Raw genomic sequence first — 12,244 nt, 5'->3', positions numbered from 1 at the left:
GCTTTATTGTAATCGTTTTATAGTATATTTGAAAGGGTTCAATTACCTTAATACCAATGTCATAGGTCAAGGAGGCTATGGTACTGTTTATAAAGGTATATTAGAAGATAAAACAATGGTTGCCATTAAAAAATCTAAATCTATTGACAAGAATCAAATCGAGCAATTTATCAATGAGGTAATCATGCTTTTAAAAGTTAGCCACTCAAATATTGTCAGACTCTTGGGCTGTTGCCTAGAGACACCGACTCCTCTTCTAGTCTATGAGTTTGTAACCAACAAGACCATCTTCCACCACCTACATGAAAAAGACTATGTGTCTTCCATGACATTCGAAAGACGACTAAACATAGCTACACAGACCGCAGAAGCCCTTGCTCATATTCACTCAACGACACAAATTGTTCATAGAGATATTAAATCATCAAATATATTGTTGACTGAAAACTACACTGTTTAAGTTTCTGATTTTGGGATCTCAAGATACATTCCTAGGAATCAGACTCACATACAAACATTGGTGCATGGGACTCTTGGATACATAGATCCCGAGTACTTCCGCTCAGGAATTTTAACAGAGAAAAGTGATGTGTATAGCTTTGGCATGGTTCTTGTGGAGCTTATCACTGGAAGAAAGGTCTTTTCATATGCTGGAACTGAAAGTGACTTGGGGTTGGCAATATTTTTTGTTTCATCACTAGAAAGGGGATGCTTGATTCAAATTCTTGACGATCAATTGAAGAAGTGCGGGTTCAATGACCACATTAATCATGTTGCCAGGATTGCAAAAGACTGTATCGAGCTAGAAGGCAAGAAAAGGCCTAGTATAGAGGTAGTGAAACTGGAGCTTGAAAAAATTAGACAATCTTTCAGAAAGAGTTCACCTGGTCATCTTATAAATCTTGTTTGATTGATAAAAGCTACACTCGTGGACCGTTGTTGTATATTTCTCACCTTTAGAGATTTATCTAAATTTGCGTTATGATAGTTAAGTCGTTTGAAATAAAACGGATTACTTTTGTATTTGTTTATAGTTTAGGGTCTTAAATTAATAGAATTGTAACTACAATAACCAACGTGTAAGTTGTTAGCAGTAGAGTTGGGCAAATAAAATAAACCGGTTAATCGAGCCGACCTGAAAATCGAACCGAAACCGAACCAGATTGAAACCGTAGGTTCGGAACCGGTTTCTTATTTTCTTCACCAAAACCGGTTCCCAACCAATTAACCGAACCGAAATAGGCCAAAACCCGAACCGATCGTAACATGGTCAAGAAACTAGTTTCAACCTGAAACGAAACCGATCATAAACCGGTTTTGACTTTTGTTGACCAAACCAAACCGGTTTTGAGTTTTAAACCGGTTTGTGCACCTCTTTCAACTTTTGTGTTTGGAGTGATTCTATTCCGCTATTCAGTTTCAGCATTTACAAATCAGCACTTTATTCAAAGATCTCCACATTTGTGAAAAGTCAAACCCAACTCATTTAGCAAATGTTTAACTCACTCAGACGTTGTAGACACTTAGGACCTGGTATTGCTTTTGTTAACATATACCCTCACAACCTCTTGTTAGGTGTGAAAGCTGCTTTGCAACATAACATGCCCTTATCCTTTTCTGTCCTAAACTATTTTCGGCCAGATTTGGGTAGTTTTGGCAACTTGCAAGAATCCAAACCTAACTATTTAGCCTATAAATACAACCTCCGTGTAATTGTAATCTTCACCAATCACCATCTCAAACTTAATATTTAATTCGTCTAGCTTGAACCGTGGATGTAGTTCAATTTAGACTGGACCACATGAATTCGTGTGTCTCTCTTATTTCTTATTAGTTTTCATGTGAGTTAGAGAGAGACGTTTCTTGTATATTGTTTACGTTATGTGTCAAGAATCAATAACAGTGAATCATCACCATTGAGAATCATCTATTGATTATTACATTCGATCGTGGAAGTCGATCAGATAAGTAGCAGCAGGAAATTCAATCACGAGTGCAACCTGCAGCGGTCCAAGGATTAACAAAATCAGAGATCAGTAGAACATTGATAATCAATCGATTTAAGATCAGCAATATCAAGTCTAGTAGCATCAGAGGAACAAGTCGTAATCAAATAACAGCAGCCGCTACTATTGAATCAGTGGGAGTCAGCCGAGAAAGAGGAATTATCAAACAACTATTCTTGGTCAATAGTCAGGTTCTCGTGAAGAGCAGAAGACGTACAAAATCCAGTTTCTTGAACTGCAGGATGTAATTACGTCTAGTTCTTGGAAAGCCGTGATACTCATCAGTCATCCCGACACCTTTGAGGTTATACCATCCCTATAATGTAACCTCACATTGATATGTTTGGTCCTTTTATGGTACATCTGATTTCTTGATAGATGTATTGCACCTCTAATGTTTTTTTATATGTTTTGGTTTTGGTTATATAATTAGCCATTGCACCTTAATTTCCCTTGCTAATTCCAGGTAATTAATATTTCATGGAAATGTGGACAATTTAGAAGTGAGGCAACTGCACCACCAGATTACACTTATTATTATATTAGACTGTGTGTAGTGGAGACGAGAAGGGGGCGCTAATCCATCCAAGTCATCATCACTTTTCCAAGTTTTGAGCCAAGTCATCACCATTTTGGGTGTGCATGAGCTGGTTAACGGCAGAAGGGGCGGACACAAAGAGGACAAGGCTCCGACATGGGGTGGTGGTGGCACCGTCATTAGCGTCCACTACACATGCTCTTGAGGCTTCGGATTTAGCAAACCATCCACCTTTACATACCGTTTCCCTGCAACGACATACAGATTTACCAGATGCTACCCAACCCTTATAACCGTGTTCCAACACCATAATGTTCTTGATTCCTACATCATCCTTCCCTTCTGCAAGATAGTCTGCAAAAACACGTGCACATTCCGGCCCACGAACCTGAAATATATATAACTTAATTGTAAACTTGTAAATGTTCAACAAAAAGCCGAAATGAAATTAAACAAAACCAATATGTAATAACACATGCCTGGCTGAAAGCACAGTGAAACACTATACTATCTTTCTCTTCGGCTTTAGCGGCTTGAACGAGATTAGGGATCATGCCCTTAAATGTATTGCTGGCGAAGTGAAGTGAACCGGCTATATGCCCGTCACAAATACGCTCAAAGTCCCTGTAAGTTTGATCGATTAATAAGTTTCGAATGTAAGTGTTTGATACCCCAAGATTATATATGATCGATGAATTTGTAAAAATATACGTTACGTACCTTCTTACGTCAACAATAACATGCTCTTTGAGGGTGAGAAGCTCGGATCCCGTGATGTAAGATATAGTTTTCGCCATTGTTGTAGCAGTTGTGGTGTTGTGGCGGTGAACATATATATAGATGAATGAAATAATCGAATTCTAACACGAGTCCTAGCTCCTGCATATTCCATCTACAAAACATCTCATGAGACTACCTGTGATTTGAACATAAAGAAAGATGATGAAAGCATTTGATTCTTAAAGATATATACTTTGAGATAATAAAGGACTTTGAGAAGTAGTTAGGCATACTTCATGTCTCCTTTTGTTCGTCTGTTGCCTAGCTTTGGTCAGGTTCATGTATGGTTTTTGGTTCCAAAACATTAGAAATTAAACACGTCAGATCAGCGGTAAATTTGTTATAAATTGGGCCATTTTTTTAACTTTGAATTGGATCAAGCATGACCCAAGTTTTACCTTAGCTTTAGGATATCGAAAATGAATACTTTTTTTAACTGCGTTTGAAACTACAAGAAACAGCCTTTGTAATACGAGATGTCAACTGTCCATACTGATTTTAATTAATGCTCCAAAGTCTGACTCAGTACCCTAGATCAAATTATATATGAAAATTAAAGGTAGTTGGTATAATCTTATACTGAAAAATTATAAGAAGATATAACGTCTAACATACATCACAAATGACAAGGGCACATGCACCAATCAGCTGGTGTCCCGATGATTGAGTGTTATGTGTCTTATGTCCAAGGCTTGATTCAAAACTACTATCGAGCCGGGGGTCTCACCGGAAGCAGCCTCTCTATCCCTATGGGATAGAGGTAAGGCTGTCTACATCTTACCCTCCTCAGACCCTACCATAGCATTGCTATTGGTGGGATATACTGAGTACGATGATGATGATGATGATGATGATGCATCACAAATGACATGACACCATATTCTCTATTTCTCATCATGAGAATACATTACCATGATGTTTGGATCATGTTTGAAAAGAAAAAAAAATTAATTAGTAGCCCATCAAGACACATTAAATTTTAAATATTTAGATGAAGGCTAATGTATGAGTTTGTGTGGGCCCCCACACAAATAGTAATTTTATTTAGGTATCAGGGAAACAAGAGTTAATTACTCATTTATGTTCTCCACTGTTTGTATAGAAGCAGGTAACACTAGTAGAAAAAGATGTGTTTTTAAATAATTTATTTTCAAAATGTTATTGTTAAGTATTATTACACATAAGAATTACAAGCTACAAAATTTTACTTTAAAAAAAAGAGGTAATGGTGAACTGTGTGAAAGCATCTCAAACGTAACTCATTGCACATGTAAATGTGTTTTGTTTCTGCTTATATATAAGCAATGAAAAAAGTATAGTATACATAAATGGAAAAAGTAGAGCATCACATGCAAATCAACATAATCAAATATGCTATATATCTCACATGTCATACGCCCATAGGTCATTATCATGTTGATATTAATTTCAGTGCCTAGCGTTGCTAGCTCATTGATTTTTGTATATATCTGGTTGATGATTCTCATCTCTCTTTTATATATATATATTTTAGGCATAAAAGCATACACAATCTGTTTATATTATATTATTATGACGTAAATCACATTTTAAAACGACCGCAACTTGTTTAAACACGTTTCCTGTTTTAACTTTTTGATGATCATATTAGTTCCAAAAGGTGGTATTTTTGACATTTGGCTGCATGATTAGGTTAAAGATTACATCTTTCTTTTTTTAGTAAAACCATTTGCACATTCAAGACATATTCTTGAACTTAAATCATTCTTTGAAAAAAAAAACATTTTTAAATTGAACAAAAATCAAACCGTAAATTGCATGAGATTCGGTGTACCTTTAACAGTAACACCTTAGTGTTTTTAATTTTAAAATTTTGTTCAAGTTGTTAGTTTCTTTCTCTAAATTTTTATTTAATAGCTTGTAAAAGTAAAACAAAATTGACTAAGAAAACTTAAAAAAACTTAGCCAAGGAAAATGTTTTCAGCAGGTCGATTAAGCGAAATAAAATAAAGAACTTGATATGTCTGAATGGACTACAAATTTAATGGGTCTGACCCGAAGTTATCTTTTTGTAGCCCATCAAAACACATTAATATTTTAATGTAAATTACTTTTGGCCCATAATAACCCAACGTAAATGCATGTCCATATTGACCCAAAACTGATAATGTTAGTACAAATCATATTCCTATTGAGTAAAAAAACTAACCACTTGAATAAAGTTTTAAAAAGTAAAATATATATTGATAGCCGTGTAGGGGGGTTTTGACCTCGTTTCCTACTCCAGAACGAGACCACTGCGCATGGTCTTAAAGAACATTACAATTAATAGCTGTCATTTGTAACCTAGAAGGCTTGAAAACCTTGAACCCGTTGACTTTATGATGACTTCATGTTGGTACATGATGTCAGTAGTTCAGTGACTAGTGTCTGTAATCGAGTTAGTTGGATTTGTGTTTTGGATGTAAGCGAAGTTCTCACAAGTTCGCTGATATAGGCGAACTTGTGGAACAAGCGAAGTTAGGAACAACTTCGCCTAAACATGTTAGGCGAAGTTGTCGTGCTTTATAAGCTGTTAGGTTACGGCTAAGTTGATGAGGATAGTACGAGTTTTAGTTTACGAGTTATTCAGTTTGTGTAATCGGTGATCAGTGAATCACGTGTTTCCAGTTGCAATACAACGTGTCTTTGTTTATTGTAACGTGTATTGTCTTTTACGCTCGTATCGTCTTACGTAGGGATTCCGCACCTACATAGAACGAGATATTCTGTGTAGATCCGGCTGGGAACCTACAATTGGTATCAGAGCTTTTGCTCGTGATTGTGTGGTTCGGGATTATCACGCGGGTGTAGAAATCGTTCCGTTCGACTATTCGCGGGACGAGTTTACCGAGTTTTTGTGTCCTACTCACCTCCCACCATCATAAACAACCCATTACACCTTCGCATACCTCGCAAAATCCAGAAATCAAACCTGCAAAATCATCGTGTTCATCAGGCGAAGTTGCCACTACTGTTTGTAGGGTTTAGGCGAAGATATAAGGTTAAGCGAAGTTATCCACAACTTCGCCTTCCTCACAAGTTCGCTTATCTCAAGCGAAGTTATCCACAACTTCGCCAAATCAGGCGAATTTAAAAAGGGAGCGAATTTAAGAATTCAAGCGAAGTTAAGCGAAGTTATCCACAACTTTGCCTACAGTACTGTTAAGAATAAAATTTTTATTTTTCGGGTTTCTTTGTGTCTTCGTTTCGTAAAAGATGACTTCAATAAATATTATGGAACTGGTGAAAATGGAAGTGGAAGCAGGTTCAGCTACTAAGGCACCGAAGATGCTTAAGGGAACCGATTTCGTGGCGTGGAAAGATCGGTTTGAGCAGTATGTTAAATATCAAGATGCTAAGATGTGGGTGTGCATTCAAGATGGATACATTCCACCAACTACTTTGTATGAGGGTCGTGAACAGATTAAGAAATACAATAAGATGGAAGAGGAAGAAAAGAGTATGAGGCTGAAAGCAAAGCTCATGCAGCAATAACAATGGCTCTTCCACAAGAGATTCTTCACACCTTCAGGAAGTATAAAACTGCTAGAGAGCTTTGGGAAGCGCTTGAAAACCGATTTGAAGGTAATGTGGGGATACGTGCATCCAAGATTAGACTACTCAAAACCCAATTCTCGGTGTTCAAGTACTTGAAGAATGAATCACTTGATGATATCATCACGAGATATTATCACCTAATGACCGAACTCAGCAATTATTCCATTGCTTACAAAGAAGATGAGATCGTGGAAAAACTCCTTGATGCTCTCCCACCGAAATGGGAGATGAAATTATTTTTCAAGTCTACTACTTCGTAAGAAGTTCCTTTACTATGTTTAACAGAAAATTGATCCAACCTTGGAAAGTGATAGATATATTGATTCTGTGTGCTTAACTAGTGAAGTTATTAGGCCTAAAAGACTTTAGAACAGTCATTGTATGTCATGGTAGCTTTTTATGGTGCGTAAAAGTAGAAGTGATACTAACTAAATCTCCTCGATTTTACATAGAAACTCCTTAAGAGTTGTGCATGTCTCCATATATATCTTTCCGAATGATAGGCAGAAAAGCGATTACCCATTCATACACGAGCCCGTGAGTGTTCTGATTCCCGTGAAGATAGCGTGTCAAGAAACTGCAGTGATCCAGATTCGGGACTTGCAGTTGTTTACTACTCTGAATTTGTGTAAATACTTAAAAAAAAAAAAATTTGTGTATGTTATTGAGACATTCTAGAGTTCATAATGTTAATACTTCTCAATCAAGATGTAAGAAAGAGAACGGGAAGAAGAGTCTAAAGATCGAAGAGTACTTACTATTTAATCAGAAACTACGGGTCGAGGTCAACTCGGGGTGACTTGGGGAAAGCCAAATACGCTTTGAGAATAGATAGGAGACATCATAATCTCTGATGTGTTGCCCATTTAAGTTTTGAGCTTAATTGAACCTAACCCGTATCACAGAAGCGATGAAAACCATTCTAAGTTATTTACCTGCTTACAACCTGTTTCTTTATATCATAATACAGCTGAACATGGATCTGTGTGACAGTCACTTAATTAGTATGATTCCTGTTCGGATCTTTTCTAAAACGTGGTAGTCCCTGTCGAGACTGAAATTTGATCCCGTGTACTTTATTTCTATGTTTTATTCTACTTATGTAGTTGTATGATTTTATACCTGGTTACTTGGTCTTGATCGTATTATTTAACTCTTTAAAGGATGTTTTAAAACTTAATTGCAAATTGTTCAAATTATAGGGGTTTGTTGAGTAAATTTTTATATCGGCGAACTTGTCCATAACTTCTCCTGCAATAGGCGAAGTTATCCATAACTTCGCCTGTATAACCTTACCCCTATATAAAGATATTTTTCTGGTCAAACTGTTTATTATTTTCATAAACCAGCGAACTTATTTCCGTAACCCTAAGCGAACTTATCTTTCGAATCAAATCTGTGTTGATTTTCTCGATTACTATTCCTATTAAAGGTGTGTAGGGTTGTAGTATCGTATAATCACTGTCATTAATGTTAATCAATGGTCGTTTCGACCCGATTAGCGACCCCGTTTATTCGAAACCTTAACACCCGATTTTCAAACTTGTTATTACGTGATTGTAATCAATTTGATCGTCTAGATCGTCTTAAAAACATGTTTTACGAGATCCTCAATCTCCAAATTCACCAACTACACGTCGATTGAATAGCCTAACTGTTGCCGATTCATATTCAGGCGAACTTACAGTTTAGGCGAAGTTATTCTTAACTTCGCCTGAGGTTTAACTTCGCCTGATAATTAATTATGTAACAGTATATGAGGCGAAGTTGTGGTTAGGCGAAGTTATCATTAACTTCGCCTGGCCCTTTTAATTTTTATTAACTGTTAACAGGCGAAGTTCAAGCTGAGGCGAAGTTCGAAGTTATCATTAACTTCGCCTGGCCCTTTTAATTTTTATTAACTGTTAACAGGCGAAGTTCAAGCTGAGGCGAAGTTGTTCCCAACTTCGCCCCATCTCTAACTTCGCCTATACAGAATAAATCATAACTTCGCTCATGGTAACAGGCGAACTTGTGATTTGCCTTGACGTTTCTCTAACTTAGACTGTTTGTGTTGCAGAAATGGCAGCTGTAGCTGGAGCATGTGGTGCAGGTGGTGATGAAGGTGGAAACAACAACCGACAGTTTTTCCCGGGGCATAACATGTACATCACATTGGACCCGGATGCGAGTGGTGTTGATGATTTCCGCGAGATCATCACGTTTCTACTCCGCTCGCGTATATTCCACGCGATTACCACAACACTGCCGATATCTTTGCCAAACATTGAAGATTTCTGGCAGACAGTGGAATATGACTGTCGAGTCGAGCCCCCGGTTATGCGTGCAACGGTTAATAATCAGATTGTTCAGTTCTCGTCTGAACAGATCAGGGCGGCTTTGCGGTTTGGAGATGAAACGAGAGACGATCCTACCGATTTTGTGGCTCCATTCCGAGATGGAGCGTTTATGAGGATGGGATACTCTGGTCCCTTGGGGGATACTCAGAGACGCAAGGGGTTCTTGCTAGACCAGTGGCGCTTTCTCATGCACGTGATGATCGTGTGTATGTCAGGGAGAAAGGCTGGTACAGATAGCATGGGTGCGACCATGCAGTCGGCGATGACTGCACTGACTTACAATAAGCGTTACAGCTTTAGTCAGATGGTATTCTACGAGATAGATCGTCAGAGAAGAGCGGTGGCGCGTGAGAGATTTCTGATGTATCCAAGATTCCTTCAAATGATCTTGAATCATGTTGCTCCCACGTTACCTCAGCGCCGCCCAATTAGATATGTGGAAAGCGTAAGCAAGAGGATTTTCGCCCAGTGCAGATCATCCAGTGCGAGGAGTAAACCTGAGCTCCGTCCTCGACATACTCCATTATTTGGGTACTTGATCAACCCAGAGTATGTTCCAGCTCGTGGGGACGAGTTTCGGGATCCGGCACCACAACAGGCTGGAGCACCTCAAGCTATACCTGCTGCTCCTGTTGTGTCACCGGAGGAAAATGTAGACCTTGATGCAGAGTTTGGCGGTCAAGGATTTTTTGATATGGAGAGGGTTGATCGTGAGGAAAATGTGCAAGTCTCGGTTGCACAGGTTTCTAGTGTGAATGTTACTAGGGCAGCTACGACGGTGGCTGATTCAGATTCTTCAGAAGATGATGCGGCTGAAGCGAGACGAATTTTGGTAACACAAGAAAGGATTCATGAGAAAAGGAAGAGAGACGATGATGATAGTGAGTCGGACTTTGAGGAAGAAGTACATCAGTTGGTCCGCAGATCGAGAAAGGAGAGGACAGGTGCAGGTTCAGGAGCTGGTGAGAGCTCAAGGGTGGTACGTTTCACTCCACCCGCACTGTCCGGTATGACTATAGTTCCGTCATCATTACCTGTTACAAGGCCAAGCGCCACGGATGTTCCCGTGGTGGCTACCTCATCCTCATTCGGCCTCCCACCCACTACATTCCAGCTATCGACTCCGGAGATTGTATCCTTGCCACCTCAAACTCTTACTCCAACGGAGGTCGTGGCAAGATTTATTGAGTCGACAGTTGTAGCTATTGCAGGGTTGTCGGTTACGATACCACCTGCGGTTACGTTTACGCCTACTTCTGAGGTGCCGGTTACATTGGAAATCCCTCCTCAGTACACTCAAGATATATCACATCTGAGGTTTGATTTCGATGCAACCTTATCCGACTCGGAGAGAATAGCAGCGCTAGAAAGGGTCGTGGCAGAACAATCAAGGGTAAATCTTATCCAGACCCATGCTATTCAGCGCCTCGTTGCAGAGAATCAGATACAGTCGTCCCTGCTGATCGAACATGGCAAAATAATTGATGCCTTGAAACAGTTCTTGGCATCTCAGGGGGAGACGAGCTGTAAGGGTGATGAGCTGAGGACAAAGAAGCGTAATGATCGAGACGATGATCCCAATGCATCGAAAGGTGCAGGTGGAGAGTTGCCAAGAACTGAACAAGCTCTTGGGACTTCCACATCTCAGGGGGAGTCAACAAGTGCAGCTGGCGGTTCGGGTGATGATGTGGTGGTCGTGGATGCTGAGATGATGGATGATGATATTGTAGGTGATGATGATGTGTTACCGGTTGATGAGATAGAGAAGATTGGGGCAGAGATTGTTATTGATAGTGAGATTGAAGAGGGAGAGATTGTAGAGGAGAATGTTGAGCATGAGATTCCGGAAGTTGATAAGGCAGATATGAGTCAAGATATGGGAAGCGATGAGACGGAATGGGAAGAGCAGCCAAGATGGAAAGAAGGCTATGCTCAGTGGTTCGTAAAAACTAAGAAACCGGCGGTCCCTACTATGTTCAAGAAAAGTTACAACATTAGAGGTTATGCTGAATCGAAAAAGGGGATTATATGCTGGATATATGATGAGCAGTTGAGGCTCTTTGTGATTAAAAGGTATGATGGTGTTCAGTACTTCAAGAGGCTGTTGAGATCGTTGAATACATTGCCTAAGTGTGAAGTGAAGGACTTAGCCAGATTAGGGTTGATAAACAGAAGTGATGATAACATGGCTAGGGTCATTGGGAAGATTGTCTGGAAGGAAAGTATAAAAGAGAAAAAGTTCGAGTTATTAAAGCCGCAGAAAGGAAAGCTTATTGAAGACAAAGATAGAGGAATGAGAGCAGATGGCAAGCCTTGGATGATCATGAAGTATAAGCCGATCCGGTGTCTAAAAGAAGTGCCCATGAAACAAATGCCCAAGGATGTGCTCAAAGATCTGAAGTGGTGGTACGTTGATTGTGAAACAGCTGAAGCAGTAATGTAGGATGAATATGAACAAGAGCTGCTGAGAGTGTATGATCCAATGCACTTGGTGAATTTGTCTCAAGCTGATCTGCAGGTGCTGAACGAGAAGAAGATATTTTATATTCCTGCTTGGAAAGAAGAAGCGAAGAAATATCAAAGAATAGTATCAGTTTGTGTACGAGAAGGAGTTCATGCTTAAAGATGAAAGATACAAGATTGTTGAAGATTACAAGACACGTGCTTGAAGATAGAGATATGAAGCTACTGCCAAGGGGGAGTCTGTTGGTACATGATGTCAGTAGTTCAGTGACTAGTGTCTGTAATCGAGTTAGTTGGATTTGTGTTTTGGATGTAAGCGAAGTTCTCACAAGTTCGCTGATATAGGCGAACTTGTGGAACAAGCGAAGTTAGGAACAACTTCGCCTAAACATGTTAGGCGAAGTTGTCGTGCTTTATAAGCTGTTAGGTTACGGCTAAGTTGATGAGGATAGTACGAGTTTTAGTTTACGAGTTATTCAGTTTGTGTAATCGGTGATTAGTGAATCACGTGTTTCCAGTTGCAATACAACGTGTCTTTG

The 12,244-nt window shown here is 39.3% G+C and overlaps 1 pseudogene; it reads left to right on the top strand.

The window, feature by feature from the left end:
* The first annotated feature begins 483 nt into the window (after positions 1 to 483).
* Positions 484 to 910, top strand: LOC143564414 (wall-associated receptor kinase-like 2 pseudogene; annotated as a pseudogene).
* The last annotated feature ends 11,334 nt before the right edge of the window (positions 911 to 12,244 follow it).

Source organism: Bidens hawaiensis, unplaced genomic scaffold (genome assembly GCF_021521415.1).
Source record: "Bidens hawaiensis isolate Kalapana, Puna unplaced genomic scaffold, B.hawaiensis_p1.1 tig00022002_1, whole genome shotgun sequence".
In the NCBI taxonomy this organism is placed as follows: Eukaryota; Viridiplantae; Streptophyta; class Magnoliopsida; order Asterales; family Asteraceae; genus Bidens; species Bidens hawaiensis.
This window is presented reverse-complemented; position numbering and strand designations above follow the sequence as displayed.